The sequence below is a fragment of the Octopus bimaculoides genome, chromosome 14 (genome assembly GCF_046866305.1).
Source record: "Octopus bimaculoides isolate indiv1 chromosome 14, ASM4686630v1, whole genome shotgun sequence".
Classification (NCBI taxonomy): domain Eukaryota; kingdom Metazoa; phylum Mollusca; class Cephalopoda; order Octopoda; family Octopodidae; genus Octopus; species Octopus bimaculoides.
This window is the reverse complement of record NC_142941.1, coordinates 25,566,206-25,580,223: the sequence shown is the minus strand read 5'-3', so window position 1 is coordinate 25,580,223 and position 14,018 is coordinate 25,566,206. Positions and strand designations below refer to the sequence as shown.

Here is a 14,018-nt window from a genome sequence, read left to right as displayed (position 1 = left end):
ATATATATATACATATATATATACATATATATATATACATATATATATATAATACATATATATATATACTATATATATATATACATATATAATATTACATATATATATATACATAATATATATACATATATATATACATATATATATATACATATATATATATACTAATATATATATATACATATATATATAATACATATATATATATACATATATATATCCTATATATACATATATATATATACATATAATATACATATATATATATACATAATATATCTATATACATATATACTATATATATAATATATACATATATATATATACATATATATATCAATACATATATATATACATATATATATACATATATATATATACATATCTATATATATACATATATATATATACATATATATATATACATATACATATACTATCTATATATATATACATAATATATATCATATACATATATACATATATATATATAATATTATACATATATATACATATAATATCATATATACATATATATATACATATATATATATACATATATATATATACATATATATATATACATATATATATATACATATATATATATACATATATATATATACATATATATATATACATATATATATATACATATATATATATACATATATATATATACATATATATAACATATATACATATATATATATACATATATATATATACATATATATTATACATATATATATATACATATATATATATACATATACTATATATATATATATGTATACATATATATATATACTATACATATATATATAGATATATATATATACATATATATATATACATATATATATATACATATATATATATACATATATATATATACATATATATATATATACATATATATATATATACATATATATATACATATATATATATACATATATATATATACATATACATATATATACATATATATATATACATATATATATATACATATACATATATATAGATATATATATATACATATATATATATACATATATATATGTATACATATATATATATATACATATACATATATATAGATATATATATATATACATATATATAGATATATATATATATATATATATATATACATATATATATATACATATATATATATATACATATATATATATATACATATATATATATATACACAATATATATATATATACACATATATATATATACATATATATATATACACATATATATATATACATATATATATATACACATATATATATATACATATATATATACACATATATATCTATACATATATATATATACATATATATATATACATATATATATATATACATATATATATACACATATATATATACATATATATCTATATATACATATATATATACACATATATATATATACATATATATCTATACATATATATATATATACATATATATATACACATATATATATACATATATATCTATACATATATATATATATATACATATATATATATACATATATATATATATATACATATATATATATACATATATATATACATATATATATATATACATATATATATATATATATATATACATATATATATATACATATATATATATACATATATATATATATATATATATATATATATACATATACATATATATATATATATTATGTGTGAGTGATTAGCATTTATTTCTTTGTCAGTTCGAATAGGCATGTCTCAGATGATTGTGACGTGGTCGTTGTTATATACTTTGCTTGGCACATGTTTACACCTTTTATTGTCAGTTTTTATGTTGTAGTGTTGGATATAACAAATTATCGAGAGTCCCAGATGAACCTACCTCGCGGCAGGAGGTGCAAATGAGAGTTGCTAAATCAAACTCCATTCTTCACCAAGTGCCACATATTGTAAGAGGCTCCCTGTAATAACAGTGTAGCAACCCGGTGGTGCATCAGCATGGCCGCAGCTCTGAGCTGAAACTTTGAAAAGAAAAGAAAAAATATACAATTCAGAATATATATATATTTTTTCTTTTCTTTAACCACCTACACTTTTTTTCTGCAGTTTATCCTGTTCAGGCTATATTATTAGCATATCCTGCGATTGAGAATTTAAAATCACTTTTTTAACTTTCTAAGACATCTCAACGCTTTTAAAAGCAAACTTCGTTTGTTTGTTTACGTTTATCGTAATTTGAATTTAATACATATATATAGAGACATGACTGAATAATTTGTTATATCCAACACTACAACATAAAAACTGACAATAAATGTTGTAAACATGTGCCAAGCAAGGTATATAACAACGACCACGTCACAATCATCTGAGACATGCCTATTCGAACTGACAAAGAAATAAATGCTAATCACTCACACATAATAATCAAGGATTGAAAAAAAAAACACCGTGTTACTGCAGTCCCTTCTGACCAAAATATTACCCCAAAAGAAGTGGAAAAATTGTCAAGGTACAAAGACCTTGAATTGAAGTATTGAAGTCACAAAGGTGAAAAGAATACCAGCAATAATTGGATCATTGGGCTTGAATAAACAGGATATATGTACAAAAATGTAGACCCTCAACAAAATCCTGGACCCTCGACACTACACACTATCCATAAAAATAACCCTGTTAAGAACAGCCCACATCCTATGCAAGGCTATCAATTCAATAATACAACCCAAACAAAACGACCCACAAACAAGACATACTCTATATAGCAAATATCCAATAAAATAAACAACAACCAGCAGGATTGATAGCAACAGAAGAACACAACTCACAGTACATACACAAAACGCAATGCAAACACTTATACAACAAAAGACTGCAACGAGACCCCACAACAAACTGATGCAATACAATATGGGAAAGAGTTTGCAGTCCTCTAACGACAACAAAGAACACACAATGCTGCACATACCTCAGCAACACGGAGATGTAGCTGGTGATGTAGTAGAAATTTGCCTGCTGATGTAGACCAAGCAATAACCTATCAGTGGCTCAGAAGTTCAGGGCTGAAAGCAGAGACTGAAGGTTTCATATTGCCGGCACAAGATCAAAGGTTGCTTACCAAAAACTACAAGGCTAACGTTCTTTAAAACGGTTCTGACCCTGAATGCAGATTCTGCGATACATTTGACGAAACAATAGACCATCTAGTTTCGGGATGTTCTGTGCTCACACCAAACAAATACAAAAATCACCACGATAGGGTAGGACAGTATTTACACTGGAAAATATGTAAACACTACAAAATGGGCACTCTTGGTTACTGATATGAATATCATCCTGAGCTAGCCGTTGAAGATTAAAATGTCACTATCCTCTGGGATTTTCCAGTCAACACCGAGAGAACGATCCAGGCTAATCGACCTGACATAATTATTAAAGACAGGGAAGAAAATACTTGTAGACTAATAGATGTAAGTGTTCCCACTGATAAAAATATATCTGCGAAGGAATATGACAAATTAAGTAAATATAAGGACCTGGAAATTGAAATAAAAAATATGTAGCATCTTAAAGCGAGAATTGTTCCTGTTATTGTGGGTGCCTTAGGTATAATAAAAAAGGTATGTCAGAAACAATCTAGACAACATCCCAGGAGAACCATGTCTCAGAGAAATCCAAAAGAATGTGATGACAAGTACTGCCCGCATCCTTAGGAAAACCCTATCAGTTGAAATGTTTGTGTTATATTACATGGAGATATTTCGCTACTGCCCTTGCTATTTCCTCTTCCCATGCTTTCAGTCAGTCAATCTGTAGCATCTCTAATTCTTCACTTGTCGTAGGGCAAGTGATTGCAACAAATATGCTGATTAAACAACAACAGCAACACCTACTACTACTACTACTACTACTACTACTACTACTACTACTACTACTACTACTACTGATAATAATAATAGTAAACAGGAAAGTATTAGATAGCTGAAAAGAAAGGATTGCATGGTACTGTAGGCTGCAGATTACAAGCTCCAACAAAACCCGTGATAAAGAGAAATAATAATAATAATAATAATAATAATAATAATAGTAATAGTAATAATATTCAGCTCCGCGCTGAATGGAAGATTCAGCCCCAATCTGAATAACTGCATGGACGTGCTGCACCGGGCTCTCCATACAAAAACAAATCTAATCTAATAACATAGGTGGAATGGGAAAAAGGAACCTGTGGAAGACTTGAAGGAAGCAGGCTTTTAACGAAAATAATCACAGAATACGAAATTTTACTGCTATACTATGCACAGTTTCTCCCATGCACGATGTCTCAGTGAAGCATGGGCGAAAGACACGTTCGAAATCAAAGTTTACAAATTATAAAATATAAGTGGAACAAAACAGTAAGTACGTAAATTGATTAATTACGCATACACTCGGATGTCTATACAATTATATATACATTTTAATACCCATAGAACTACAAATACACTTCAATGTTTATACAACTACGTGAAATTTACAGGACACGCATACACGCGTATGAAAGCACGTGTCACAAACGAAAGAAAACAATAAGACAATTTTCTCCGAACTAACACAGTGTACAGTTCATAAGTTTAAAATCACCACAAAAAAACTATGACCGGAGATAAATCTGTCAAAAAAATTAATACAGAGGAATACAGATCTGTTAGCCTTTAGAAGCTACGTTACGAACAATGTTTTCATTCAGAGAACTCGGAGGCGGTGTTGTCTCAAAAGGATAACGCTAAACTGACAGATCCGTCCCCAAATGTCAACGTCCAAGCTCGTCATGCCTCAGTGGTAACAAAGCAAAATGCAAACCTAATCAGTTGTCACCCGGAACACCAAGGACCGCGTACTCGACTGATGAACCAGTTTAGTACGAAAAATCAGCTACTGGTTCAAATCTTCCCAACCGAAATATTACAACAGATGTCCTCCAACGCTCGTCATCAAATAACCAAAAGAAAAAATGAAAAATCTAATACTGAACAAACCTAGCTAAACTGGAGAGAGAAGCCCCTTGATCCCACATAGATAGTAACAAACTTGCCAACGTCAGAAGAAACAATATAAAACAGAAATTACTAACTGAATTAGAGACTGACCAAATTAAAGAACCAGTAAGGGATAAAAGAAACGAACCTGCAGCTAAAGAAGATACTAGTGAGGAAATGATTATAGATCAACCCAGGTCTGATGAAAATGCAGTAATGTTTGAAAGAGTTAATGTAACTGATAAGCAAAGTGAAATACTCTCTGAACCAGCCATAAACACAAAGGCAGATGAAAATCAAATAGATGAAGAATGTCACACAGAAATTGACCCAACAGAACTACATGATCTAAAAAATCAAACCATGATTGAATGGCTGAAAATTAAAGAAACCAGTATGAATGAACGCGACACTCTCCCAAAAATTTGCAATTGAAACCAAAACCTGAAAGTAATTGGTAAAATCCACCTTGCACTTAAGGACAGAATTTCAGCTAATGATGTTGATATTACAGATCTCAACCACCTGTACTATGCATCCGCGAAGATCTCAACGATTCTATGTGATGAAAAGATTAGAAAACGACAACATTCCCACAAAAAGCCTATTTCAACTCCAAATTCAGTTACTTAGGTTTGACATAGAATGTTTAAAAAACCTTAAGTTTGACAAGAGTATCAAACCAACAAAAACCCGAAAATTAAAGAAAAATATAATATGAAAACCATACTTGACATCGATACCACCATAGAAACTATCAAGCAAAAGCTATGTACTAAAGCTGCCCGCATAGCAAGGTATGAAAAACGTGTTACGGTCTTCAAGGAAAACAACATATTCAAAAACAACCTCCAAATGTTTACAGGAAGATAGGCAAAATACCAATTACAATAAAGTCTGTCCCATCAAAAGAAGTGCACAAATTTTGGAATGAAATTTGGGCAGTAGAAAAGAAAAAACACACAATGACTGCTAGAATATCTACTTACTTAGACTCCTTAGAAGAGCAAAAGTGGTGGGTATCAAGGTAGAGGATTAAGATCTGCTCTCAAGCAAATGGTAATCTCCAGGAAAGGATAAAATTTCTAACTTCTGGTTGAATGCCTTCCCAGGGCGTTATGGACTTCTAACAAAACTTTACAACAGTGTTTTGCAACAACTTAGTATGATTCCATATTGGTTAGTTAATGGTGTTACATTTCTACTTCTAAAAAATGAAGAAACAAATGAATCCAAAACTTACAGACTTATAACCTGCTTAACAACAAAGTATAAAATACTAACATCTATCTTGACTGAATACACCTATAGCTTCTTAAAAGAAAGTGGCATCTTTCCTAACAAGCAAAAAGAATGTAAACGTGGGTCATATGATTGTAAAGATCAGCTACTCATCTTGGAAGATTGATACAAACAACACAAGAACTTGTCGATAGCCTGGATAAACTATAAAAAATGCTTTTGATAGTCTACCACATAGCTGGATTAAGAAATGTTTGGAAATGTATAAAATAGCACCTACTCTGCGAAACGTCTTGTCTGGAAGTATGAGATCATGGTGACTTTGCACAGTGACAATAAATCTCTCAATGTTGGAGATGTAAGAATTTCATGTGGCATTTTCCAGGGTGACTCTCTATCACCACTCTTCTTTTGTTTAGCCTTAATGCCTCTCTCGAAATTGCTCGATAATGCACAATATGGCTTAAAAATGTTTGATGAAAATATAAATCATCTCATTTACATGGATGATTTAAAGAACTTTACAAAAAATGACTGACAACGACAGTGCTTACCAGCAAATGTTAAAAGTTCAGTGATGACAGGCCTCGATAAATGTGCAAAAGCTACCTTTATCAGAGGAAAATGATAGAAACATCCAACGTCAATTTTGACCAAGAGAATGTTGTGAAGGATTTAGAACCAGCGGAGAGCTACAAATACCTAGGGGAATTTGAAGATGATGCAATCAAACATTCAATGACGGGGGAAAAGATGAGAGAAAGGATGTTATCACAGGGTAAGGTCAATACTCAAGACAGAGATGAATGCAAGAAACAGGATCGAAGGGATCAATGCTTTAGCCATAGCCATACGGTTTCAATGTTATTAACTGGTCGATAACTGAAATATGTAACGTTGACAATGCATAGAATGCACCACCCTAAGGCAGATATAGAACCACTTTGCCTACCAAGGAAAGAGGGTAGCCGTGGACTTTTACAGCTGGAATTAACAATGAAGATTGCCACAATTGGCCTAAACACCTACCTGAAAAAAGTTTGATGACAGGATGCTAAAACTTTTCTTAAAGCATGAAAACAAGAAAACATCATACTCAGTAATAAAACAGGCAAAGAAATATCTAAGTGAATTCCAAATACAACAAATATCAGAATTAAATGTACTGGAAACAAGCACAGAAAAAGTTAAGCGTATGAAAATCCGTGCTAAAACTGCTGCCTTACCGTTAGTCTTACCGTTAGATGGCAAGAAAAACCTCTCAACGGCAAATACTCGAAGAGAGCTAACAATGCCAATGTTGACAAAGCCCTTACCCATCAATGATTAGTGTCTTCTGACATAAAATTAGAAACAGAAGGGTTTAGCATAGCAGCCCAAGATCAATGCCTACCTACAAGGAACTACTAGGCCAACATATTAAAGAACGGCAATAGCCCAACATATTAAAGAACGGCAGTAGCCCAACATGTCGTGTACGTAAACAATAAAATGAAACCATCGACCATGTTGTTTCCATGTGCAGTCTTTTTGTGCCTACAGAGCGTCTCAACAGCCATGAAAGAGCAGCACAGTATATTCATTGGGTACCTTGCAAAACTTGAACCTGCCCCATGATAAAAACTGGTGGGAACACAAACTACCTCCAGTGCTTGAAAATGACCACGTCTCACTCCCCTGGAACTTCACCGTTCAAACTTATCAGTTTGAAAGATAGATGTGAATAGGCCAAACTTGAAAGACTTCAGACAAAAATCATGCCTCCTCATTTATATGACTGTTCCAATCGACATAAATATATCTGTAATGACCTACCAAAAACTGAGCAAATATAAAGATCGTGAAATAGAAATTGGCAAAATGAGGAAGCTCAAGACTAAAACAATACCTGTTGTCATAGGTGCCCGAGAAATGATAGCAGAGAGACTGATTACCACCCAGCTCAGATACTAGGAAATCCAAAAATAGCAAAAATAATTAAAAAAATAGTGTCCATGAGAAATGCTCATATCCTACGTAAAATTCTATCTATGTTATCCCAACTTTTAAAATAAACTGATAATGCTTTCTTAGACAATCTCTAGAACAATTCTTTGCGCAAAACCAAATATATGAGAGCCTAGTCATAACACCAGCTTGAACTTCTAACTTGTTGTCTCTTGATGTCTTTGGGTGAGATGGAGTCAACTTGTACAGTGAAGGTGGTAGAATCCTTATACAGTTAGAAAACTATCATAAAATAACTACTATACGATTACACAATACGATTACACATACGATTACCTGTTTCAGAAGCAAAGAAAACTGGTACAAATAACCCAAAACTGTTTTCTCTCTTTAAAGAAGCTGAAAAATACGGGAAAGAACTATGAAGAAAAAAGAAGAAACAACAAAAGCTGTAAAACAACTGAAAGTCAAGCTGTAACTGGAACAACAACGGATCATAATAAAACGATGGCAAGAAAAGCTCCTTCATAGCAAATACTGAGTTAAACTAAACGCAAAAGAAATGGACGTAGCAAAATCCCAACAATGGCTGAGAAGCTCTGAACTCAAAACAGATACTGAAGGATTTTTAATTGCGGCACAAGATCAAAGCCTTCCCATCAGAAATTACCAAAAACACATAATGAAAAGAAATATAAGTAACTGCAGAATATGTGTTGATGGCGAAGAAACAATAAAGCATATTGTCTACGGCTGCCCAATCCTGGCTAGGAAGGAATATATTCAGAGGCATGACAGAGTTGAGACCTATATACAGTGGAAGCTATGCCAACACTATGGAATGACAACAAGAAAAAAGATTGTATAGGCACACCCCAGAAAAGACCACAAAAAATGAGAAAGCAACCATATTCTGGGATATACCAATACACACAGAGAAATCAAGGCTAATAGACCGGGTAGTGTTGTCAGAGATCACCAAGAAAAATACTGCCTTTTAATCGATGTATCAATACCAACAGATGACAACGTTTCTCTAAATGTAACGGAAAAACTCTCATAATACAAAGATCTGGAAATAGAAGTAACCCTAAAATCAGAAACAATTCATATAATAGTAGGCGCATTAGGTATGATAAAAAAATCACTCAGACAAATATGTATCTAAAACAACAGGACTATCAAATATATATAACATACAGAAAATAGTACTACTAAGCACCATACACATCTTACGTAAAACACTTTCAATACAGTGAAAATAAGAGTACCACAACAAACCACAGCACATACCCAAGGCACACACGACACGTGATAAAAATAATACTGAATGATAATAATAATAATAATAATAATAATAATAATAATAATGGGGGAGCATCATAGCCATGTGTTGAGAGGAATTCTTTGGGGTTTGAATAATTCGCCTTTAGAAACATGGGTGTTTTGCTCAACATCCTTAAACAAACCTTATTCAGGGACCTTTTGAGCGGGATGGGCTACTCGACTTGAAGAAAATTCTAACTGGACCCCCACCTGCAAGGCCATGCGCTGTTTATCTTGATACGAGATCACCATGTCGCGCATATATGGTTGTGATGCATGTGCCTGGTGTACCCTTATCAGACGGGTAGTCATGATGGGTATAATGGGCTTCGTATATTTTACCCCAGTGTCACTTTGATGCACTGCTCTCTCACTCAATAATAATAATAATAATAATAATAATAAGAGCAGAAGGATAGTGAAACAACAGTAGAAAAAAGCGGTAATGAATGGATGAGAGATTAAGAATATGAAACAGAGGGAAATCGCAGAGTACCAGAGATTACTGATAAAGTAACTAATGAAGACAAGAATACTGATAAAGTAATTAATGTAGGCGATCTTGTTGGACAGGTGACAGTAAGTACTGCACAAGACTTGAATGATGAATGCGTTTTTAGAAATGTTGTGAGGGAAAATGTCTGATGGAAACAATGAAGTACCACCAAATGTAAGCTATATGGACAGAGAATGAGTGAGGAAAGCCACAACACAGTAAACGACGTTTTAAGCTTGACTAAAACAGAAAACATTAGTAAAAGAAACCAGCTAATCATAGCTGCTGCTAATGTCGTGGATAATATAGTAGACTACAAGCGCAAAACTGAAGATATAAAAGCAAATGAAAAGAAAGAACGCAACTGGAGGAAGAGAACGCGAATGAAGTTGGAAAAGACACGGAAAGATCTGGGGCAATTGAATAGGATAATGAGAGGAGAACTCAAGAATAAGGTGATAATTAGAAAATTGAATGGACAGCATAGGTTAAAAGAAAGGGGAAAACAAACTACATGAAGAATTGCCACAAAAACTGACAGCATTAAAGGCCAAATTCAAAAGATATGATGCTAGAAGCAAAAGTTTCGAACAGAATAGGCTGTTCCAATCAAATAGAAGGCACCGTTTTGAGGAAATAGAAGGAGGCCGACACCAAGAACCGATTCCAGATCCGGAAGAAAGTAAAGAATTTGGGGTGGGGCTGTGAAACAGTCCGGCGAGACATAAAGAAAGCGCGGAGTGGCTAACAAAGTTGGAAAGGCAACTTGCAACTGTACCAAGACAAAGAACGTCAGAATTAATCAATATTCAGTGAAACAGAAGTTTAAAAAAATAGCAAATTGGAAAGGACCAGGCTCAGATGGAGTACGTTACTGGCTGAAGAACTTTATATAGTTGCATGAAAGGATCGATGCGCAATTGGATGACTGCCTGCAGAAAGGTTACGTCCCTGCATGGATAACAAATGGACGAACGCTGCTATGACTCAAGGATCCTTTGAAAGGGAACTTGGCATCAGATTTTTGACCTATAACCAATAATGTGGAAGCTTATGATTTGGTGGAAGAGTTATGCAACCATCTGGAAAGTAACAATCTACTTCCAGAAGAACAGAAAGGATGCAGGAAATAAAGAAGGGCGACAAAAGATGACTTAGGATGGATAGATTACAAAAAGCATATGACATGGTACCAGACCGTTGGATAAGTAAAACAATGAGCATGTTTGGAATAACAAAAAAAAAAAAAAATGGGGAAAATGCTTAATGAAAGTATGAAACATTGAAACACTGAAGTGATTGGAAGAAAACAAAGACTCGGGAAAAGTGAACATCAGACGGAATATTCCAAGGTGATAGTTTATCTTCATTACTATTCGTATTGGTCATGACGCTGCTCACTATGATGCTACAAAAAGTTAAAATAGCTTACGATTTGTGAAAAGGAAATGGTCAGATAAATCATTTTCTTTTCATGGGTGATATAAAGGTTTATGTAAAACTGAGAAACAGCTTGAAAGTCTTGCTCATACTATCTGCATTTTCTCAAATGACATAGGTATGGGAATTTTGGATAGAAAAGTGCACTATTTTGAACATGAAACGAGGAAGATTTGAAAGAAGTCTGGGAATTGAAATGCCAAACGAGCGGTCGAGACAGTGGTATAATTAGTTGGGAATACTGGAAATAGACGAAATAAAAAATGAAGGTATGAGACAAATTACCAGTAAGGAGTACACAAGGAGAGTGAGAAAATTATTGCAGTCAAAACTGAATTCAAAAAATCTTATTGAAGCAATAAAATCATGAGCAGTACCCTTAATCAGATATGGAGTTGGGATTACAGACTGGACGAAAAATGATAGAAAATAACCTGACAGAAAAACTAGAAAGTTGTTGACAAAGTATGGAGTCCACCCTCCGAAAACTGATATCAACCGGCTGTACTTGAGGAGAGACCAGGGTGGAAGAGGCTTAACAGCAGCAGGAGAATGTGAACAGATGGAAAAGAAAAGCCTAGTAGAGTATCTACAGAGCAGCACAGAAAACAAAAACAGTGAATAAAAGCAGATACTGAAACAGGGGCAATTAAAAAAGAAACAAGAGAGCCTTATTGTAGCATCCCAAAGATCAAGAGATAAAAACAAACAACTTGAGAAGAAATATATATGGAAAGAATGTGTCAGGAAAATGTAGATCCTGTGGAACTTGGAACGAGATAGTGGCACACATTGTGGAAGAATGCCCCAACTTGGGACAAGAAAAATTTAAGAAATGGATGCACGATTAGGCTGTAAAAGTTTTACACTGGAAACTTTGAAAGAAATGAGGATTTGAAGCTGGAAACACATGGTAAAATCACTGAGTGGAAAGAGTACTGGAGTCGGAAAAATGTAAGGTTTTGTGGGACTTTCCTATTCAAACGGATAAGAAGTTAAAAAATAATAGACCGACATAACAATTATAGCTAATAAAAAGTGATGTTGCTTACTAATCGACTGTCATGCCCGTTTGATTCCAAGATCGAAAAGAAAAAGGACGAAAAACAAAACAAATACAATCCCTTAAAATTCGAAATAGGATGAATTTTTGAGTATGAGAACTTTAAAGGTCGTACTTACAATAATTGGTGCGTTAGAAACAGTAAGCAAAGATATAGACGAATGGCCGAAGGAGATTGGAATAGTATGCCCTATAGAGTTCCTACAGAAAGTTTGTCTCTTAGGGACAGCAAGGATTATCAGGAGTGTTCTAAGCACTTGAAAGACTGCTGAAAACTTGTGGATGCCGAAAATTACAGGTTGTAACCCGCTATCCACATAAATCCTGTCAGGAATAAGACTGAATTTGAGTCAAACCAAATAATAATGATAATAATAATAATAGTAACAACAACAACAACAACAACAATTATAATAATAATAAAGACTGATATGGATGACTAAAAGTGATTTAAACCAGAAACGGAGGCTCTAACCTGTGCTGACCAAGTGCAAGCATTAAGAACCAATTACATAAAATACAGAATAGATAACACATCAGAAAGTGATAAGTGCAGAATTTGTGGACAAAATGGTGAAACCGTATGACATATTATCAGTCAATGTACGCCACTAGCTCAGAAGGAATATGAGACGTCATGACAACACAGCAAGGATTGTCCATTGGACACTTTGCAACAAGTATAGACTTGACAGAGCAAAAAAGTGGTACGAACATAAACCCGAAGGTGTCATTGAAAATGATAATGCAAAGACCCTATGGGATTTTATGATTCAGTGCGACCATGAGTTAGAGAATAGGAAACCAGACATAGTCTTAATTGAGAAAGAAAGCAAACTATGCTGGACCATAGATATAGCTTGCACAGCTGACAACAAGGTATGTGATAAGGAAGAAAGAAAAGTTGATAGATATGACAGGTTAGCTTGGGAGGTTAAGCAGTTGTGGTCGCTGAAAAAGGTGGTAGTAGTACCAATAATTGTTGGAGCCCTGGGAACAGTAAGTAAAAATCTTGAGAAGTACAGGGAACAAATAGGGGCTGCAATAAGTGTGGAGCACGTGCAGAAAACAGCACTGCTTGTAACCGCTCGAATACTCTGGACGACGTTCAAAAAATAAGGGGTGTTACCTTAGTTCACTGGTAGTGAACAGCTGACACCGTAGTACATCTCCAGCGTTAGAAGCTGTGCAAAGACAATAAAATAATGATAATAATCCTTTCTACTAAATGCACAAGGCCTGAAATTTTGGGATAGGTGACTAGTGGATTGCATCAACTCCAGTGTTTAACTAGTACGTAATTTATCGACCGCTAAAGGATGAAAGGCAAAGTCGACCTCGGTGGAATTCGAATTCAGAATGTAGCGACGGGCGAAATACTGCTAAACATTTCGTCCAGCATGCTGGATTCTCGCGTAAAATTCCGGATTGCCTAAAATTTCAGATTGAAAAAAGATGTGAAAT

General features: G+C 33.4%; 1 protein-coding gene across 16 annotated transcripts in view; it reads right to left on the bottom strand.

The window, feature by feature from the left end:
• Positions 1–14,018, bottom strand: part of LOC106883611 (uncharacterized) — a 187,491-nt gene that overhangs the window by 132,543 nt on the left and 40,930 nt on the right. The window lies entirely within an intron of this gene.